Below are 22488 nucleotides of genomic sequence, written 5' to 3' on the forward strand. Positions count from 1 at the left end.
CGTGGTGTCTCATTTGGTGAGCTTAGGCTTCAGAATAAATTAGACAAAAAGTTTGGTGACCACATAGGAGAATCTCAGACTGAATTCAGCTCTGTACCAAGTGTTTCTGTCAGAGGAGTGCATCAGGTCAATTTGTGGCTGTTTATCCCTTTTTCAGAAAGAAGGAAGGTCCCATTCAGACTATGTTTACGTCTTCTGGGGCTGATTGCCTTGACAGTTCCATTGGGATTGTTGCAATTGAGAAAGTTTCAGCACTGGGCAACGGTGCAGCACTTGTGTCCAAAACACCACCTCAACTGCAAAGTGTATTTTCACTTTGCATGTGGGAGCCAGTTGTGAGAGAGATTCAGCTGAGCTGCTGTAGATCTCTTTGCACTGTACGAAAACACTCATTGCCCTCTATCCTTCTTTCTGGCAAGAGACGGTGCACCTATGGGTGTGGACGCTCTGGTGGACCTGTGGCCAAAGGCCACTGAGTCTGAGTCTGATCGAACCAACTCTAAGAAGAGTAAGGGAATGTGGTCACTCAGTAACACTGATCACCCTGAATTGGGCAGGGAAAGTTATGGCTGACAGAGATAATTCCACTCTTGTACCACCAGCCCTGGTCTCTCCTGTTACGCAGGGATCTTCTCTCGCAAGCGCGAGGGGAGATTTTTCACCCCTCCCCAGACAAAGTAGCTCTCTGGGCCTGACCCATGACAGGTTAAACTTAAGCATTTTGGGCTTGCCTCAGAGGGTGATTAAAACAATCCAGAGTGCAAGAGCGGCTTCAACATGCTCTGCATTTGAGCAATGGTATGCAGAAAGACACATTGTTCATTTCCATTGTTCTGTTGCGGATGTGTAATTTTTTGGCAGAACCTTTTGGATAAAGGCAGAGCCTTTTCTACCATTAAGGTTTATCTTGCTGCAACATCTGCGTGTCATGCGGGGGTTGATACAAATACAATGGGTCAGCACCCACTTGTATGCAGGTTTATGAAAGATGTGAGGCGTTTAAACAGGGTTTCTAAACCACTGATTCCACTGTGGGATCTGTCTGAGGTCCTGAGCGCACTTTCCCAGCCCCCTTTTGAGCCTTTAGAGAGTATTGATTTAAAGCTCCTTTTGCTGAAGACTGCTTTGTTACTCGCTCTTACACCTGCGAAGTGAGTTAGCAAACTTCAGGCTTTGTCGGTCCATGACTTGTGCATGCGTTTCATTTCTTGAGAGTGACTCTCAAGACCAGTCCAGTGTTTGTGCCAAAGGTGAGCAAGTTAGATCTCGCCTGCAAACCTGTTTACTTACTGGCTTTTCATTCGCTGCCTGTTTTCTCATCGGAGGAGGAGTGGCTTCATTGCTTTACATCATTATAAGGACAAAACAGAAGCATCGAGCAAAAGTAAACAACTTTTCATCTCATGGGCTGATTCTCATAGGGGTAAACCTATTTCATGCCAGCGCCTGTCTCGTTGGATGGTGGAAGCCATCGTATTATGTTACAATTGCATGGGACTTGAACCTCCAGAGGGTCTGAGGACCCATTCTACCAGAGGCATGGCCACGGTCTGAAGGTATCTCAGATCATTACCCCATCTCGTTTAAAATGTGTCTTAATCATAATATATGTACCTTGCCATGCTATCACATCAAACGTACATTCATGAGCTAATGAGTTTTATCAATAATCTCCCAGAGTTATCAACTATGAATGGATCACTGTCTGACCCTGCAGAACTTGATCAGGCAATTGAATGCTTAGAGTCAATGTTCCGCTACATGCTACATAATGTAGTTCCACTTAAACAAAAAAATAATTAAACAGAAAAAACTAGCACCCTGGTGTAAAGATCACACATGCACCTTAAAACAGATCGCTCAAAAATTAGAATGTAAATGGCATCAAACTAAATTAGTAGTATTTCAAGAAGCATGGAAGGAGAGCCTCCTGAGGTATAGAAAAGCTTTTACTGCTGCAAGATCAAAGTATCTCTCCAACCTAATAGAAGATAACAAAAATAATCCTAGATTCTTATTTAATACTGCAGCAAAATTAACTAGGATCACCACAGAAACATGCACACCATCAATATGTAGCAGCGATGACTTCATGATTTTTTTCAATGACAAAATTGAAAATATCAGGCAAAAAATTCAGACTATAAATTTAAAACCAGACAATTTGATAACTAACCCTGTAGAAAATAATATAATCATGTTCATGTGTTACGTGTTCTTTTTGAATTGGGGCTTTTAGGGGTGGGTGTTCTTCTGAAGAACGAGTCTGCGCACTCGGGGGTAGGGGGAGTTTTTTTTGGGGGAAAAAGTTGTAGATGTGTCTTTGAGTTGAGTCGGAGCCCAAGCTTGGGTTTTCACGAGCGCTCACATTAATAAAAGAAAAGACAAAACTGTCAAGAGAGTCTTTTCACTTACTTTGATCGCTACACTGGTGTCAGAAGTGAACAGATCCAGTTGGTCTATGGGATTGCTGACATTGTCGTCCCTGCAGCACGATGCAGAAGCAGACTCGGGAAAAGATTAAATCCGAGCTGGACACGAGCCGAGTGTTTCGGGAGGCCCTGGGCGCTTCAGCGTGGGTTTCCGATCGATTTGCGGCAGAAGAAGGCTGTCTGGAGCTACACAGGGCTTGTGTGAGGAGGGCTATGAGGAGGACGGCTGCAGACGCCGGGCTTTCGCTGCAGGATCCAAGTGTCACAGAGAGCCGCCGAAGTTTCGCGGGGACAACCAACAAACATGGTGGTGCCCACGGAACTGCGCTGTCTTCGGATGGGAACGGACATAGCGGCGCGCATGGAACCGCGCTGTCTTCGGATGTAAACAAATATGGCGGCGCCCATGGAGCCGCGCTGTTGATGGATGTGAATGAATATGGTGGCTTCTGCGCTGCCGAGGTGACTGTCAAAACCCCCAAATTCTCAGGTAAAGCTGATTGGGAAGTTTTTCATGCACAGTTTGAACTGTTAGCTTGTGCTGGGAACTGGTCGGAGGACCGCAAAGCTCTTGAATTGGCTATGTGCCTTACAGATGATGCTCTGAACTGTTTGTTACTGCTTAGCCCTGAAGATAGACATGATTATAAGACACTTGTTGGGGCACTGAGACAACATTTTGGTCAATTTGAACAGCCAGGGCTCCTGTGTTCTGAACTGAGTAATAGACGCAGACAGCCAGGAGAGCAGCTGAGAGCCCTCAGCTCAATCACCAAATTTGACTCGGCGAGCATATGCCCACATGTCACCATCTGTTCAAGGGGAGCTTGCGAGAGACCAATTCATCCAGGCCCTTACTCCTGTGGAGCTTCAAAGGCAGACACAGCTTGCCCACCCTCAAACCTTGCAGGATGCCTTGGAGATGGCGTTGGAGAGGGAGATTGTATGTGGAATTTACTTGCAGGATGAGAGACGACGAGATAAGTCTACTGTAAGGTCTACTGATGTGGGGGAGGGGCTAAGTGAAAGATCAGCCTGGGTTTCGAAGATTACTGAATTGATTCGTGCTGTGGCACTGCAACCTGACCAGCGACTTCGTGCTCGACCAAGGGTTTATTGGGGTTGCGGGCAGGTTGGACATTTACTTCGACAGTGTCCTAAGCTGGCCGGGAAACAGTGAAATGGGATGGGGTCCGCATGATTGGGGATGTGCGGACCCGCAACACTCATCCCCACCATGAGTCATTGTCTGCAGAAGTCTCAAGAGATGGCCTAAAGGAAGACAATCATGGTGGGTATGGGAGCTGTTCTCTCTCAGGTGGGAACTAGGGGAGAACAGGTCGTGGCCTACTACAGCAAAGCGTTCAACAAATCCGAACGCAGATAATGTGTCACCAGAAGGGAGCTTGCTGCTGTGCTTTTTGCAGTTCGACACTTTAAGTATTACCTGTGTAAGGAATTTAGCTCATTTAGATTATGATGTATTCTCCACCAATATATTTAGGAGATTAGCAGATCAGCTCAGAAGGGGAAATTTGTAAACTTAATATTTTAATAGCTGATAAACTATTCGTCCAGCGATAAGTTGAAACGAGTGTATTTATTAATTGTGTATGGGATATTACCTCCGTGAACACTGGCAAAAATATCCTAAATATAGGGAAACACTATATTAAGAGCACAGTAACAAGATCGGCAGTTTAAGTCAATAAATTTGAAGCACAGAGACACAAGACACTGGCCTTTAAACATCAGACGAGACTTTATTCCTATTCTAAAACACAGAAACTAATCTAACATGCGCACACACACACACACGTAAACAGGGGTGAAAATGGCTTTGAAAAGAGAGTGAACGAAATTCCAAGTTTCTAGCAGTTTCCATGCTAGAACCATGACCTGAACGAACCATCAACTTATCAGTTTAATTTAACATTCCCTTCGTTTAGAAGAGTTTTAAACTTGTATTAAATGTTCAGCGAGAATCTGGAGGTACTATACTTGCGTTTGTGTTGCCAGGCATTCCCTCATTGTGTTGCTGTTTGGAAGGAGTTTCCGGCGATGTTGATTGGTCGGCGGTCTGGTTGGCCTTATGTAGCGTCTCGAAAGACCAATGGGGCTGATAAACAGAGTGCGTAGCGAACCTGACGGAGTCTCGTAGGTGGGTTGCAAAACTTTGATGAATGGTAAACAGCGGTGCGAAGGTGAGAGTTGGAGGCTTTGCAATAACCAGTCTGGATGCGGAGTCTCTGAGCAAGCGTGATCTCCTTGTGATGAACTTCTAAAGCTCTTGGATGATGAGACTTCCTTCAGATGTGGATGGAGACTCTTGCAAAGATGTGCTGGATGAGACTCCAAAGATGTGTTGGACTCTCTCAAAGATGGATTGGATGAGACTCTTGCAGAGATGTGTTGGATGAGACTCAGAGTTTCCTTTGTGTCAGGGGGTTTTAAACCTTTCCAGTTGGGCTGACCCCAAAGTGTTTGCTCCAATCAGCAGGATCTTGGGGCAGGGTGTAATCTGTATTCTCCTCCTCTGACACTAATTAACATTCTGTTCTCTGAGTTATGAGCTTTGCAAACTTTGCATAAGCTTAGGTTAGAACTTTGGTAAGGAATTTGGTAACATGCAGGGACCTTGTACTCAACTTCACGTTATACCAACCCTTAGGAAATTCAATAATGATCACACACATACCAAACATGACATACCTGCTGTTATTGATACACAAACAAACACAATGATCCCTGTTAAACAATCAAAAAGCATCATAATGACCCGGTGGCTATAAGCATGATACATATACGGAATGACATTAAAAGAGGCAACAAGTTTCCAACCTATGGTGCATCATCTTAAAAGTCATTGTCCTTACAGGAGATGTAAAGTAGCCTTATGTAGTCTGTTAAATCTGGGTTCTGTGGTATGTGTGAAGGGTGGTGAACTTTGTGTTTCTGGGGAGAACAAAGGTCTCATTCCATGAGGGTCCTTGGGTAAGTCGTCCCCCCCCCTTCTGTAGTTATCAGTGTTACCATCGTGTTGGGTGAGCCATCTGGTCTTGGCCAACGGCCTAGATCAATAAGTTTGACAGAGGATCCTCTTGGCTGAGAGGGTTTGTCCTCTGGTCTGGGATGTCCTATCAGGGCTGTTGAAATCCAGCAATCAGTAAACAAGTGGTAATTAACTTGGGTCTGCAAAGTCTGGGAGCAGGATTCCTAGCTTTATGGCTTCTTTGCTTTCCTTGCCTGTTCACTTCAGATCCTACACCTGCGCGGGCTACCTTTCACTGTATGCACTGATCATTCAGCTCTCCAGTGGCTAATGTCATTCAAAGAGCCAGAGGGCCAGTTGGCACGCTGGATTGAGGAACTTCAGACGTACAACATGAAGGTAGTACACTGTGCAGGGTCAAGGCACGCAAATGCAGATGCTCTTTCTCGTCGGCCTTGCTCAGCCGACGTGTGTCGGTACTGCGACAAGAGGGAGGCCAGGGACAGAGAGCTGGAGAACCTGGATGCCAGTGGTGCTTCCTTGGGTTGTAAGCATGGCGATTGAGACAGTGGGTATAGAGGACTGGAGGCAGCTGCAGGAGGAAGATGCAGACCTGCAGCCAGTAATCCAGTGGGTCCAAGCTCAGCAGCCACCTCCGTGGGAGGAAGTGGCCATTGTTTCGCTGTCCATTAAAAAAAATTATGGGCCAAATTTAAGGACCTGCGCTTGCGAGATGGGGTGTTGCAGAGGGAGTGGAAGGACCCCGCCACTGGGACTTCCTGACTGGGAGACCTCAGTCAGTCTAGATCGGGAACAGCATCTCCAACACCACCACACTGAGCACTGCGGCACCCCAGGACTATGTACTCAGTCCACTGCTGTTCACTCTGCTGACTCACGACTGTGTAGCAATGCACAGCTCGAACGACATCATTAAGTTCACCAATGACAGGACCATGGTGGTTCTCATCAGCAAGAAAGATGAGTCAGCATACAGAGAGGATGTGCAGCAGCTAACAGACTGGTGCAGAGCCAACAACCTGTCTCTGAATGTGGACAAAACTAAAGAGATGGTTGTTGACTTCAGGAGAGCACAGAGCAACCACTCTCCGCTGAACATCGATGGCTTCTCTGTGGAGATTGTCAAGTGCACCAAATTCCTTGGTGTTTACTTGGCGGAGAACCTCACCTGGTCTCTCAACACCAGCTCCATAACCAAGAAAGCCCAGCAGCAACTCTACTTTCTGCGAAGGCTGAGGAAACCCCCAAGCCAGAAGACTTGTCAATACTCAGACACTGAACTGACAAAACACATACACACACACTCATACTCAACTGAACACCATCCCACTCCCTTTGCAATTTTTGCACAATTCTGTATTTACTACCTACATTCTTTGCTGCTACTGTATTTATAAAAATATTGTATATAATTTCTTGTCATTACTCTCTACCTGGCTGCTACCCCAATAACCACTATGTCCATATATGCTATAAGCTTATCTGCCAAATACTATGTTATGTTTACATTCACAGCAATTTATTATATTGTTATTCTCTTGCACTACTGTTATATCTGACATTTTCATACTTGAATTGTCTACTGGTCAGTGCTGCACTGTCTCTTACTTTGCCTATTATACTGTTTTAGTAGTTATTTTACTGTCTTGTGTTGTCTGCACATGTTTTCATGTGCACTTTATGTAGTAATGTGTAGCCTCTTGTAGTTCTGTGTTGGTTTTTGTAGCACCATGGTCCTGGAGGAACTTGTCATTTCAACCATATAACTAGCTGTATATGGTTGAAATGACAAGAAAGCTACTTGACTTGACTTTTCAACCAAATCTCAACTATGGAAGTCACTTCCAAATACAATCACGCCCCATAGTATACTCCCACCTCCAACACTGATTCACAGGTTTCTGTGCAAGGCATCAGAAAGGCAAATGCAAATATGTGTTTGTTCATGTCTAGTATGTGTTTGTACTGGTGGATCTGGTGTGTGTTGTAAAAGGAGCATTGTCATTTAGAGGTTGACTGTCATCTGGGAGTCGAGGTCAGTGCTGGGCTGATGGTGGCTCTGCAACAGGAAGGATGTGGCGGCTATTCCTCCTCTCTTCCCATTGAACTGGATGATGTAAGAATGTGGCTTCTTGCTCACCTACTTCCACTGTGCCTAGGTGGTCATATCCTTTTGGGGTCTGCATTCTGACCTCTTGTCCTTCTACCAATGGCTGTAATGGGTGACGTGATGCATCATAATTATGCATCTGAGTGAGTCTTTCCTTTAAGAGTTGGGCACTGATTTGCTGTTGCATTTTTTGTGGCTGATTCTAACAGTCTGACATGACATGACATTAGACGTTCAGCAGGGGAACCCTAATTCTGGATCACAGGCAATATTCCTGAGGTTCATGAGATTGAGGAATATGTCATTTCCATCTCTGTAAGATTTTTCCATCAGCTGTTTGGCGCTGCACACCGTTCTTTCCGCCAATCTGTTTGATTGTGGGAACTCTGGGCTGCTGGTGACATGGATAAAGTCCCACTGTGGCAAAGTCTTTAAAATGCTGACTGGTATATTGTATTCCATTGTCAGTCATAAGGGTATGTGGCAGTGATTACAGCTGTACATGTTGTTTCGTGGAAAAGATAGATTTCATACCACCGAGTATGAATCCGCGAGAACTTGGTAGTGCTTGCCAGCCACTCAAACCTATAAAGTGGCCACTGTGGACCATGGGAGCTATGGAACTGGATGATGCAGATGTAGAGGTTCTATTTGCTGACAATTATTTACCCTTTTTGTACACCAGAGTGATATCAAAGCTCTGTAGTTGGAGCATCATCCTCTGCAGGTGGGCAGGAACAGTGTGAATAGGCTTCTTGAGGATAGTTACAAGGGGTTGGTAATCAGTTTCTACAATTGTGGGCTTCCCATATACATAATCCTTGAACTTGGTGCAAGCAAACACAACCACCAGCAGCTCCTTTTCAATTTGAGCAATCTGTATCTGTGTGGGTGTGAGGTGCTGGTCTCACAAGTACATAGCATGATGCATTACAGGTAAGTGTAACTGGCTTCTTTCATTATTATATCATAAGACTGCTGAGCAGGACAAGCATGATTTTTGATGGTCAAATGCTTGCTGGTGCTGCTGGAACCAACACCCTGCAGTGTCTTTGTGTGTCAGCTTTCTCAAAGGTGCTGCAATGTCACTGCAGTTTGGGATAATCTTCGCCAGATATTTTACCATACCAATGAAATGCTGTAATGCCAGGACATCTTTGGGAACTGCCATTTCAGTGATTGCTGTGGTTTTAGAGGGGTTTAAGTTTTAGAAGGCGTAAAGGTTTAAGGCCTTTATTTGTGAAGATGTGGCTCACATAGCAGATTTAGTCGAAGCAGAACTAGCATTTCACAGGGATTAACCTTAGATTAACCTCACATGCTCAGTTGAGCACTTTCTTCAGGTTTCATCATGTTCAGCAATTCCCCAGCCTCAAATGACGTCATAAGTGATGATTGCACAAGGGTCTCCTGCAAACAACTGTTCCATCGATTGCTGGAACACCTCACTTGCTGAACTTATTAGCAAGATCACAAGAAATCTGTAGTGCTAAAATGGAGTGCTGAAGACACACTGCTGTCTTTAATATCACTGAAGCACCTTCATAAAAAGAAAAAAATATAATGATCTTATAAGCCTATACCCTGATGCAGTATTTGTAGTAATGCATTAGCCTATACTGTAAAATCTATACCCTTATATGGTGTGCAATAGTTTTTAGCTATTTTCACTTTAATATGTTCTTTATGTATACAGTACAGTGCAAAAATCTTAGGCACTCTATTTTTTAGTACAAATTTTGTTATAGAAATTTATTTAATGAATTCTGCATAATTGATCTCAGTTAAAATCAAAAACATTTTAGATTTCCAACTATTACTTTTCCAAAAAAAAATGTTACAGAAAAATGTTTGTATGTCAGTAAAGAAGGCAATATATTACATAAGAGACAAAAACATAATGAAGGCTCCTGGGATTTGCATGCAAAAAAAAGGAACAAGTGTGATAGTCAAAGTGTCCAGAAGAACTTTAGCAAATTCAACACCAAGAAGCTCAGCTTACCAGCTAATTTCCTTATAAAACTGCACAGATTGTCCCTGGGACTACTATTTAAGAAAAAAAGCAAAGGATTGTCATGCCAAATATTGAGTTTGTTTAGTTTATTCCTGTTTACTGCATGTCGTAGTATTTTTTAAGTAGAAGGATTTAATTTAATTATTTTTGAAGTCATATTTATTTTATAGCATTTCTTTGCATGTGCCTAAGACTTTTGCACAGTACTGTACAACTAAACCAACAGGACATAAACGAACAATTGCATATTACATTAAACAATTTATTTAACAATTACTAAAATAGTAATGTTTAACAATTACCTAAAATAAGTTAAAATCTATAGTTTTTTGCTGTAAAGCATGCAAACTATGAAGAGCGTAATGTTACTATGAGTGTGACAAGCAGGAGGGAGGGGCCAGGCTGTGAATACGCATGCCTGGCACCAAATTGGCTAATCAGTGGGAGAGAGGGATAAAGGAGCGGCTGGAGACGTCAAGAGAGAGAGAGATGAATGTGTGTTTTATGTTCTGTTTATGTTCTGTTTATGATTAAACATTACCTTTGAGTTCACTTGGTTCCCTCCTCCTTAGGGTGGGGAGGGATGGGTACGGACATGGGATGGAGCAATGGCAGGACAGTGGGTGCCCTTGGGTGCCTTTGGGTGTCCAGGGCTGCACGCACGCCACGGTGGTCGGATCGGCATGTGCATCTCTCTCTCTCTCTTGACGTCTCCAGCAGCTCCTTTATCCCTCTCTCCCACTGATTAGTCAGCTCGGTGCCACACGTGCATCCTCACAGCCTGGCCCCTCCCTCCTTCTTGTCACAATGAGCAAATGATATAAAGTTTTTCACAGATAGTTTTATACAGACATAATTACACTATATAACCAAAAGTATGAGGACACCCCTCATAATTATTGTATTTAGGTGTTTCAGCCACACTCTAACAGGTGCATAAAATCAAGTATGTAGCCATGCAATCTCCATAGACACTGACAAACAGACAAACATTGGCAGTAGAATGGGTAGTACTGAAGAGCGTGACTGTAAACTTGGAATTGTCATAGGATGCCACTTTTGCCACAAGTCAGGTCATGAAATTTCTGCCCTGCTAGAACTGCATTGGTGAAATAGACATCTAGGAGCAACAATAGGTCAGCTACAAAGCTGACTCCACAAAGTGGGGCCACCAAGTTCTGAATCGTGTAGTGCATAAAAATCGCCTATCCTCTGTTGCATCTATCACTCACGACATACTTCCAAACCACCTCTGGAAGCAACATCAGCACAAGAACTGTGCATCGGGAAGTTCATGAAATGGATTTCCATGGCTGAGTAGCTGCACACAAGACTATAATCAGTATGTGCAACTCCAGGTGTGGAGTGGTGTAAAGCACACCACCAATGGACTCTGGAGCAGTGGAAATGTGTCCTCTGGAGTGATGAATCATGCTTCATTATCTGGCAGTCTGATGGACAAATCTGGGTTTGGTGGATACCAGGAGAACATAGTGCATAGAACATAATGCATAGTGCCACCAGTAAAGTTTGGTGGAGAAGGAATAATGGGCTGGGGCTGTTTTTTCAGAGTTTGAGGATCAACTCTATATTAATGTCCATGGTTTTGGAATGGGATCCCCAACAAGCTCAGGTGTATAGGTATACCTTTGGCCATATAGTGTGTGTTACTTTGTAGTTATGTGCACATGTACATACATGCAAACACTTTCTTATATGAAATTGGAAATCCTGACGTTTTTTATATTGTGGAATACAATTACTGATATTTGTAGGTTATCATCTCAAACTTCTACCGCTGCACCATAGAGAGCATTCTGACCGGCTGCATCACTGTTTGGTACGGCAGCTGCTCTTCAGAGAGCGGTGAGAACAGCGGAATTCATCACTGGAAATAAACCCCAGCCTTACAGGACATCTACCAAACTCGTTGTTTGAGGAACACCCACAGTATCACTAAAGACTGCACTCACCCTGCTCATTATCTGTTTGCGACACTGCCATCTGGCAGCTGCTTCCATTGCATCCAGTCACGGACAACCAGACTGAAGAACAGTTTTTATCTCCAAGCCGTCAGACTACTTAACAGCCAGTAGTCCAGTAGCACTGCAACACTTTATTACTGCCACTTCTGGACACTTAGATATTTACTATTCAGATTTACTGTGTACTATTTATTGTACTTGTATTTACTGTTCTGCCTTATTTAATAGCACATATCACTTTTACTCTGCCACTGAAATAATTTAATAGCACATGTCACTTTACTCTGCCATTGTACACCACTGCTTCATTTACATCATTTACCTTATTACATTACTGCATCATCTTAACCACTCATGTCTAAATATGTGTTTGTTCATGTATAATAAGTGTTTGTATTGTCAATGTCTAAATCTGAGCCTCATCACAAGCATTTCAATGCCCAGTGTACCCGATGTAACTGTGCATATGACAAATAAACAACTCTTTACTTTTGACTGTCTTGACTCTTGTATGCACAATTTGTCCCTTCTACTCCATATATCACTAAACATGCACCATTATGACCATCACGAGGCACACATATTATCATATCGGTGTCACTGACACTTAGATCTGCTCAGTGATGTTCTCACAAAGAGATATGCTACTTAAAGTTATTACTCACCTTCCAGTGACTAAGCCCGGCCTTAGAAATTGACACACAGGGAGCTGACCATTTATGTGCATATTATGAACATGCGTTTTATACCCCATAACGTACATACCCCATATTGCAATATTCCTTTTATGAAGAAAAGGCAACCCTTCACAAATTTCGTATGCTGAATTTAGACTAGCTATTATGATCATATCTGTGATAATAATATTATATTTAATAAACCACAATAAACTAAATAAAACTAAATGAACAGTTTCATAGTGCTATATGCATCTTCAAGTATAGGTAACAGTAGCATGATCACCATTAGCTTAGGGCTAATATCTATCTAGCCAACATTCAGTAGTGTTGGTTAACTTAGCTGCTGTACCTCGTTAGAACTTTGATAAGATAAGATAGTTTCCTTTACAAATTGCTTGTTTGGATGTTTGGACACCATGATAAGATACCATGGATCATACTGTTTACATCTGAATATCTATTAGGCTACATGAGATTGCTATTGCTTTTAGAGACCGACATTTACAGTGATCTTTCCCCATACACTCCAGGAGCATTAGAATTGCTAAAAATGTATAATTTAAATGTTGAATATGAAACTGTAACACCCAATTTAAACATTGTGCTTTTACCATACTGAAATAATATTCATCTGAAAACTCTATCCAGTTACATATTTAAAATTATAACAATATTGAAATAATGACATGATTGACTATAGATTACATGCTAGGCTCATGGGTAATGGCGGCTATGGTGTTGTTACTGCTGTTTCTGAGACTCTAATAATGTTAGCTTTTACCTTGCACATTTTCCCAGAAAGAATGCACTCGTTTTTTGTTGCCAGATTTTATTTAAAGTTGCTCTTCTTTTTTTCTTTTTTTTTTTGCTCCTCTTTGTTTAGTTGACTCTCTTTTTTAAGTTGCTTTTTTTTAAAATATAAATTTGCCTTTTTATTTAAAGTTGACATTTTTAAAATGGACTTATTCTTTAAATTGGACTTTTTTTTAATTGACTCTTCTTTTTTAATGTTGCCCTTTTATTTAAATTTGACTCAGTTTTTAAAGCTGGCTTCTTTTTACTTAAAATTGACTTCTTTTTTTTTTTAAGTTTGCCAGGTTGTCTCTCTCTCTCTCTTGTTCTGTGTCTCTTGATTCTATATGCTTTATTCTGAAGATTCCCGGCTGAAGGAGGCAGGGATAACCAACAACTCCTTAACACTCCTTTTACCAGTATAATTGGTTTCAGATGCATCTTCCTGCTTCAGTATTTGACCGAGCTTTTAACCTATTACACCCCAAAACGTGATCTCCGCTCCTCCAACTCTGGTCTTTTAACTGTCCCTCAGACTCGTTTGCGTACTATGATTGATAGGGCCTTCTCACCTTACGCTCCAAAACTGTGGAACTCCCTTCCATCTGATCTTATTCCTCTGACATTATTCCTGTTTTCTGAAAGACAAATTTGTAAATCTAAATGGAGGTGATAGTTGTTGGACCTTCACAAATGTAATATGGAGAAAACTGCAGATGAATTGCTTAGGAACAGTAGTCAGCCATGTTAGTGCCTAAAAAAGACTGTATGATCAATATATATTTTGAGCCAGTTGATTCAGCTTCTTATTCATTCAGCTTCATTTCCGGCTGTGTTGTGTTTACTTAGTTGATGATTATAAAGACGTAAACTTCCACTATGTTCTCGTATGTCCCAGTTAAAGTGGAAGTTGGGACACCACCCTATTGCAAAAGGTTTTTCTTCTATACAGAATTGCATAATACTTTGCTGTCTTGTGTATAGAATGTGCGTCATTGTGTACTCATTACACACCCTTTAAACACTCACTTATTCAGATTATTTCACTTCAATTGCATGTATTTGTTATACTGTGAAAAATTTTATATATGTGAGGAGATTTGAATATGTTTTGTAGGTGTGTTTACATTTATGTCATTCTGTGTGCAAATGTTTGTGTGCGTGTGTGGCGGGAGGTGGGGGGCCATGCATTCATCATCACTATTTCTCTGCCCATTAGTACTGTTCAAAGTTAGTTTACACCTTACTCTCACCCTAATTTTGCTTCACTTAGATTTGCTTTTTCACTTATGGACCCTGATGTAAGATGGTCATAATTAAATCAACAATTTCACACATGCACAGCATGTAAGTCATTTGTAAGTCAAGGTATTTTTATTTGTCAAAACAGATCAGTAGCAAATTGCAAAAATCTATTTAAACCCTTACTAGTTTTTGTATTTTGTAAACTTCACTTTGTATTGTATTACAGGTAAAATTTAATTATCCATCTCTACATTAAAAGAATTTTAAAAAGTTATTAAAAGAAACAAATAGGCATTTATTAATGAAATGCTAAATGCATGTTTCAATGATCTCTTTATTCATGTAATTTTTTATTTTAAAGAGTCACTTGCTTCATTTGCTTTGACATGACCCCATTCAGAGAACCTCATTTACCTACCTACCGCCTTCTGAGCAGCTCTTTGTGGAGCCCCAGTTGACAGATGACACATCATTTCTGTACTTGTGATATGAATGCGAGAGAGAGAAAAAGAGAGAGAGAGTGAGTGAGTGTTGTGTGTGTGAGAGAGAGATCATCCGAGCATGACTGTCATTATTGTGTCACAGAGAGTTTAACACAGTTGTAACAGTCATTCCTTCCCCAAGACTTCTTTTTCCTTTCTTAATCTTATGCTCTATTCTGAACTGGTGCTTAAAATTACTTTTTTAAACCCTAATGCCCTCTCAATTAACTACAACAGTGCAGATCATCCTGTTTTGCATGTTTTGATCTACGGTGGAGATAAAAAGTCTACACACCCTGAAAAAATTGCAATTTTTGATGAAAAAAATGAAACTGAGATAAATCATGTCAGATTATTTTCCACATTTAATGCGATAGAGCAAAATTCAAGTGAAACCAAATTAGAGCACTGACTTGATCTTCTTCTTCTAAAGCCATTCTTTTATTGACTTGGATTTGTGCTCTGGGTTGTTATTGTGCTAGAAGGTCAAATCCCTCCTCATCTTCAGCTGTCTAACAGAGGCCTACAGGTTTTGTACCAACAGGTTTTGTTATTTGGAGCTGTCCATGGTTTTCTCTATCTTCACTAGAGCTCCAGTACCAGCTGAAGAGAAGCAGCCCCATAGCATGATGCTGTCACCATCATGCTTAATGGGTTTGGTGTCCCCTAGGTGAAAAGCTGACTTGTTTTTATGTCAAACATTCACATTTTAAACATTAACATTAAAACCACTGACAGATGACATGAATAACATTTATTATCTCTTTACAATGGCACCTGTCAGGGGGTGGGATATATTAGGCAGCAAGTGAACAGTCAGTTCTCAAAGTTGATGTGTTGGAAGCAGGACAAATGGGCAAGCGTAAGGATCTGAGCGATTTTGACAAGGGCCAAATTGTGATGGCTAGACGACTGGGTCAGTGCATCTCCCAAATATAAGGTCTTGTGGGGTGGTGCTGGTATGCCGTGGTTAGTACCTATCAAAAGTGGTCCAAGGAAGGACAACCAGTGAATCAGTAACAGGGTCATGGCCCATCTGGTCCATTCCCACAGAAGAGTTACTGTAGCACAAACTGCTGAGAAAGTTAATGCTGGCTATGATAGAAAGGTTTCAGAACACATAGTACATTGCAGCTTGCTGTGTGTGGGGCTGCATAGCTGTAGACTGGTCAGAGTGCCCATGCTGACCTCTGTCTGCTGCCGAAAGAGCCTACAATGGGCATGTGAGCATCAGAACTACACCATGGAGCAATGGAAGAAGGTGACCCAGTCTGATGAATCACATTTTCTTTTACATCATGTGAATGGCTGGATGCATGTGTTGTTGCTTACCTGGTGAAGAGATGGCACCGTTGATGCACTATGGGAAGAAGGCAAGCTGGCAGAGGCAGTGTGATGCTCTGGGCAATATTCTGCTGGGAAACCTTGCGTCCTGGCATTCATGTGGATGTTACTTTTTTTTTTTTACTCTCTTTATTTTAATTTTCTTCAAAAACACTAACATGAACAACATCACCAAAACAGTGACTGTACAATACAAATAACTCATTACACATTCCAAGCAGTGACATTGTACATGTAACTTAGAACTAGATACTAACAATGTATAAGCTAGAAACCCCCCTCCCCCCATTACATCACAATCATTATAGAAGGTTTCTTTAAATGTTCTACAGACAAATTATTTTGTACTGGTGAACAGCAACAACAAAACTGAATGTGTAAGCAGACAATATCTTTGGCTAATATATTTAAACTTGTTTAGTCCTTCTGCAGGAACAGTTTTATTGGTTTCCAGATTTTAAATCTTTTAAAATAAATCTCAATTCTTCCAAATACAACATATTTCCCAGTTCCCTAACCCACATCTCAAAAGTAGGGACAGAGTCTGCTTTCCACAACTGTAGAATTTGTTTTTTTTGCAAGCATTATACAGAATGAGATGGCTTGTGTTTTATACTTACTACAAAAAGCATTCTCTGCAAGGCTCAGGCTCCAGATCAATAGAATTTGCTTCAGAAAGGAATTTAAATATACATTTCCAAAATGGCTGAATTTTACTACATGACCATAACGAATGAAACAATGTACCATCTGACATTTTACACTGTAGGATAAATTTTATGAAGTTTTGTTTTAGAATAATGGAGCCTATGAATTACCTTGAACTGGATCAAATTATGTCTGTGTTACCGGCCTCAGACCTAGGGGATATCTGGGTCAGCAACTAAGGACACACAGCCCGTTAAGCACTGTACCTGTGAAACTGTGAAACAATAAAGAGACAGACAAAATGAGTGTCGTTCCCTTGGCGCCTCAATTTACTTCTGAGATCAAACCTGTTAGTAACCGTGAGCACTTCTCATGTTATATGACATCTGTACATGGGATAACGTGAAATGGATAATACATACACACAACATACATGTATACATATGTATCCATTTACCTTACTTATTTCACATAAAAAAACACTGAGTTACATAACACGCATAGAGAGCAGAATATGCATGCTAACAAATTCCATATACAAAAATTAAAGGAAAAACCAAAGTTCCAAGTTTACTTAACAAGTGTCTCATGTTACTCAAAAGAACCAAACACAAATGTGTCACAAACACACATATCAAGAGAAATACATCAACCACTGTTGCATTTAGAACGTTTACAATGTAATTTGCGTGGTGTCACACATTGAGCATGTGCATGGAGAGCATTCAGTATGGCTATTGAACAGCTAATACAACAGGTGCACAGTTAGCTGTACCACTACATAGCAAACAACTCATTGCTAACGTGTTTAACATTACACATTTTGCCGTACACTAACATTAAACGGTTCAAGATTATTTCTGAATTTTTTATAAAATTCGGCACTAAAGCCATCAGGACTCACAGATTTGTTATTGGGCAGTTGTAATATTACTTCATTTATTTCCTCCAAAGTAATTTCTTCATCCAAATATTGTTTTGCTTCAATGCTAAGAGTTGGGAAGTCCAAATTGGAGAGGAATTCTTCTATTGCCTCTTGGCTAGGATCACATTTTGATTTATAGACTTCTCTATAGAAATCAGCAAAGCGACAATTAATTTCCTTAGAGTCAACAACTATCTTCCCATTATCAGATTGTATTTTATGTATTGCACGAGTTGCCTGAGCCTGCCTCAATTGGCGTGTTTTTGGGGCTTATCACCAATTTCAAAATGTCTTTGCCTGACATACATAAATTGTCTTGAAACTTTCTTAGAAAGTATTAAGTTATATTCACTTCTCAGTGCCACTATTTTCTTAAGAATAATCTCTTGGCTGGTTGATTTGTATTCCATCTCTAAATTTGTTATTTTTGCATCAATTTCGTTTAATTTGGCTCTATTCTCTCTATTTTTAGCTGTTTGATATGCTATAATGTCACCTCTGATAACAGCCGTCATTGTCTCCCAAAGGACTGAATCAGATACATCTCCTTTGTCATTATTTTCTAAGAATGATGTAAACTTAGAAAGATTTTCACAAAATTTAACATCACTCAATAACATATTGTCAAATTTCCAGGTATAGCTTCCTCTATTCAACTTTATTCCTAAATTAAGAGAAACCGGGGCATGGTCTGATAGCAATCTATTATGATATTGCTTTGAAACTATGCATTACAACAATCTTGAATCTATTAGAAAAAAGTCAATCCTTGAATAAGTTTTGTGGACTGAGGAGTAAAATGAAAAATCATGATCTGTGAGATGCAAAGCTCTCCAGCTATCTACTAAGTTTAACTTTTGCATATAATTATTTATTACACCGGCCGATTTACTTGTTATGGTCCGACGGGGGAGCGTGTCTAATCTAGCATTTAACACACAGTTGTAATCACCTTCCATAATGACACGCGAATGCATGAAATCTGGTACAATCTTGAAGACGCTCTCAAAGAATGAAGGATCATCAAAGATAGGACCATACACATTCACTAGAGTAATGGGTAGTGAATTTATCTCCCAAGGTTAATCAAGATCACACAAGATGACAGGTATATGGTAATTACTTTTGAACATGAGTTTGAATGTTTGAATGTGGTTAATTCTGAAAACAGTCACATGCCAATTATAAAAGGGTATGCACACTTGCAACCAGGTAATGGTAAGTTTTTTCTATTTCTTTTTTTCTTTAAAACATTTCTATTTGTTTTCACTTCATTTGTTGGTTGCTTTATCACATTAAAGATGGAAAAAGATCTGACACGATTTATCTTGGTCAAAATCCTGAAATTTAAACCTACCACAAAACCCTGAAATTTTAACAGTGGTGTGTAGACTTTTTATATCTACTGCACATTTTCTTTTTCTTAAGACTTTTTCAAAATCTGTGCTTACATGCCTGCTTTTTTGTGCATGTGCATTAACAGCATATGCAAGCTGACAGTAAAACTAAACTCCACAGTTTTTTCTTCAACATTTGCATAAAAAACAGTTTTGTTTTTTTTTCTTCCAACACTCTCAGAAATAAAATACAAATCTTGTTTTTTTATTTGACTTTTGAATATAGTAAACTTGCAAGAATTTCCCCATAGGCATACTATTCATTTGATATTTTGTATCTTATTATGGCATTCCATATAGCACATGCAAAAGTAGCAATGATTGTAATTAATAAATCCGTGGTCAAATTAATGACACATCCCTGGTGATTTGCTCATAAAAAAAAATAAGGATATAAATACAATAAAAATAAATTAAATTGCAGTTTTAAATTAAATGTTCCAGTTGTCACTCTCAGACTATTTTCCACCTGCAGGGCCACCACATAGTTTAAGTCACACTTGCTGCCTCTGAATCTGTGGAGTTCCTGTTAAGTTCCCCGCCCCCCGGCAAGGGCAAGAGGGAAGGAACAAGCAGAGAAGGGATGTATGAGGGTGAAGGCATGTATGAGGGTGAGTAAAAATATCATACCGCATTTATATTGCTACTTGGGATGTAATGCAATGGCAATATTTTTATCTGTATCCCTGTGCTCCAAATATTCATATCTGTATTTAAACTAAAGTGGGGTGTGGCCTAAAACATTTTCTTTTCTTTTTCTTTTTTTTAAATAGAGGTGTGTTTCTTTTAATGCAGCTTGCACAGTTATTATTTTTGTTTGTAAGTGCTCGCAAAGTTTTCTTCTTCTATTTCTAAATATATAAACAAAGTAATAGCTTAATTTAAACACAGCACATTTATATGTTACATTTATATATCTTTAAAATGCATCATTCACAGTCATGTTAATGAATGTGTTCTTTCTTGTTCCTCAAGTTTCATATCTGACTCACACACACCTCTTGGTCATGTGACTTTTGTGTTAGGACCTGCAGGATCCCAGTCCTCTACTTACAGTCAGATGTCCTGTGAATCTTTCTGGCAAGCTTTCTTAAAAAAAATTAATAGTGTGAATAATGTATTTGTATTTGGTTACATCCCTAATTGCTACACTCTGTGATCACAATAGGCATTGCAGTATATTAAATATATTGCAAAAATATTAAAACAAACTTGTGAACCCATAATTAATTTTACCAAAGTGATCTTTTTTTTTGGATCAGGCTCAGGATTTTTTTTTGGATCTATGATTTATCAACACCTACAGGAAATGAATTTTGTCAAAATGGCTATGAAACATTGTACAAAAATTGTTTGTTTGAGTGCCCATTTGCATATCACATGTTCCTGCAAAACAGTTGTTCAATAATTATTATTAGATGATATATGGTGCAGCCCTAGTAAGTATGTGTACCAAGAAATACAAAAAATCAGTTTGCTACAAGCAGAACCAATATTTTAACATTTCTGTTCTTGGGTTAGAACCCCAATCATAATGTTTCTAAAACAGTTAGAAATCATTACAAAATCATTGAAAAATCATTACAAAACAAAAATCTATTACTAGTACTATTTCCTTTTTATACAGGCAGGTCCATAAGTATTTGGACAGTGACACAATTTTCATAATTTTGCCTCTGTACTCCACCACAATGGATTTGAAATGAAGCATTAAATATGTGATTGAAGTGTAGACATTCAGCTTTAATTCAAGCGGTTTAACAAAAATACTGTATTAACCATTTAGGAATTACAGCCATTTTTTGCAGAGTCCCTTCATTTTCATAGGCTCAAAAGTAATTGGACAACTAACATAATCATTAATATTATGATCATTTTTAATACTTGGATGCCAATCCTTTACAGTCAATGACTGCCTGAAATCTGGAACCCATGGACGGCATTAAATGAGTTTCCTCCCTTGAGATGCTTTGCCAGGCGTTTACTGCAGTTGCCTTCAGTTGCTGCTTGTTTGTTGGTCTTTCTGCCTTCAGTTTTGTCTTCAGTAAATGAAAAGCATGCTCAACTGCGTTGAGGTCAGGTGACAGACTTGGCCATTTAAGAACATTCCTTTTCCAAACTCTGTGGTTGCCTTTGTGTTACGTTTTGGTTCATTATCCATTTGTTCTGTGAAGCACCGTCCTATTAGTTTTGTACCATTTTTGTCAGAATCTGAGCAGAAAGTATAGCTCTATACACTTCAGAATTCATCCTGCTACTTTTATCAGCAATCACATCATCAATAAACACCAGTGACCTATTTCCATTGGCAGCCATACATGCCCATGCCATAACACTGCCTCCACACATTTGACAGATGATGTGTATGATTTGGATAATGAGCCTGAGCCCTTCTTTTCCTTCTCTTTCATTATTCTGGTTCAAGATAAACTTGCATCAGAAATGGTCAGGTTTTTTAGATGTTTTTTTTTTTTAGCAAAGTCTAATCTGGCCTTTCTGTTCTTGAGTGTTACCAGTGGTACGCATCTTGAGGTAAACCATCTGTATTTATATTCATGAAGGCATCTCTTGATTGTAGATTTTGACAATGATACACCTACCTCCTTGAGAGTGTTCTTGACTTGGCTAGATGTTGTGAAGGATTATTTTTTCTTCACCAAGGAAAGAATTCTGCGATCATCCACTTTAGTTGTCTTCTGTGATCCACGTCTTCCACGTCTTTTGGCGTTGCTGAGCTCTCCAGTGCATTCCTTCTTTTTAAGAATGTACCAAATTTGATTGATTTGGCCATTCCTAAAGTTTCTGCTATCTCTCTGATAGGTCTTTTTTTTTCAGCCTAATGATGGCCTCTTTCACTTGTATCGACACCTCTTTGGACCGCATAATGAGAGTTCCCATGAACAGCTAACAAATGCATTTTCAACGCTTGGAATCAACTCCAGACCATTTATCTCCTTAATTTTTCATGAAATAAGGAAGAAACATGCCACATCTGGCCATTAAACTGCTTATCAGTCAATTGTCTAATTACTTTTTAGCCTGTGAAAATGGAGGCACTATGTAAAAAATGGCTGTAATTTCTAAACGATTAATGGAATCTTTTTGTTAAACTCCTTGAATTAAAGCTGAAATTCTACACTTCACACACATATAGACTGCTTCATTTCAAATCCATTGTGGTGATGTACAGAGGCAAAAGTACGAAAATTGTGTCACTGTCCAAGTACTTATGGACCTGACTACATATGCTGTCTAAGATTATGAAACAGTAGATTTAGCTATTATAGCTATTAGACCTGACAACTGTGTTTGTAACGATAAGGACATATACACACAAACTATGGAATTTTACTATTTCTGATCCAACATATTGCTACAAAATATTCCATATTATCAAAATAAATCCAATTGCAATTTTACA

General features: G+C 39.8%; 1 long non-coding RNA gene across 1 annotated transcript in view; it reads left to right on the forward strand.

The window, feature by feature from the left end:
* LOC128320954 (uncharacterized) overlaps nucleotides 1-22488 on the forward strand; it is a 57510-nt gene that overhangs the window by 21802 nt on the left and 13220 nt on the right. The window contains exon 2 of the long non-coding RNA XR_008304540.1: nucleotides 19543-19678. This is a non-coding gene — a long non-coding RNA (uncharacterized LOC128320954). The remainder of the gene's footprint in view (nucleotides 1-19542; nucleotides 19679-22488) is intronic.

The sequence above is a fragment of the Pangasianodon hypophthalmus genome, chromosome 17, assembly GCF_027358585.1.
Source record: "Pangasianodon hypophthalmus isolate fPanHyp1 chromosome 17, fPanHyp1.pri, whole genome shotgun sequence".
Taxonomy (NCBI): Eukaryota; Metazoa; Chordata; class Actinopteri; order Siluriformes; family Pangasiidae; genus Pangasianodon; species Pangasianodon hypophthalmus.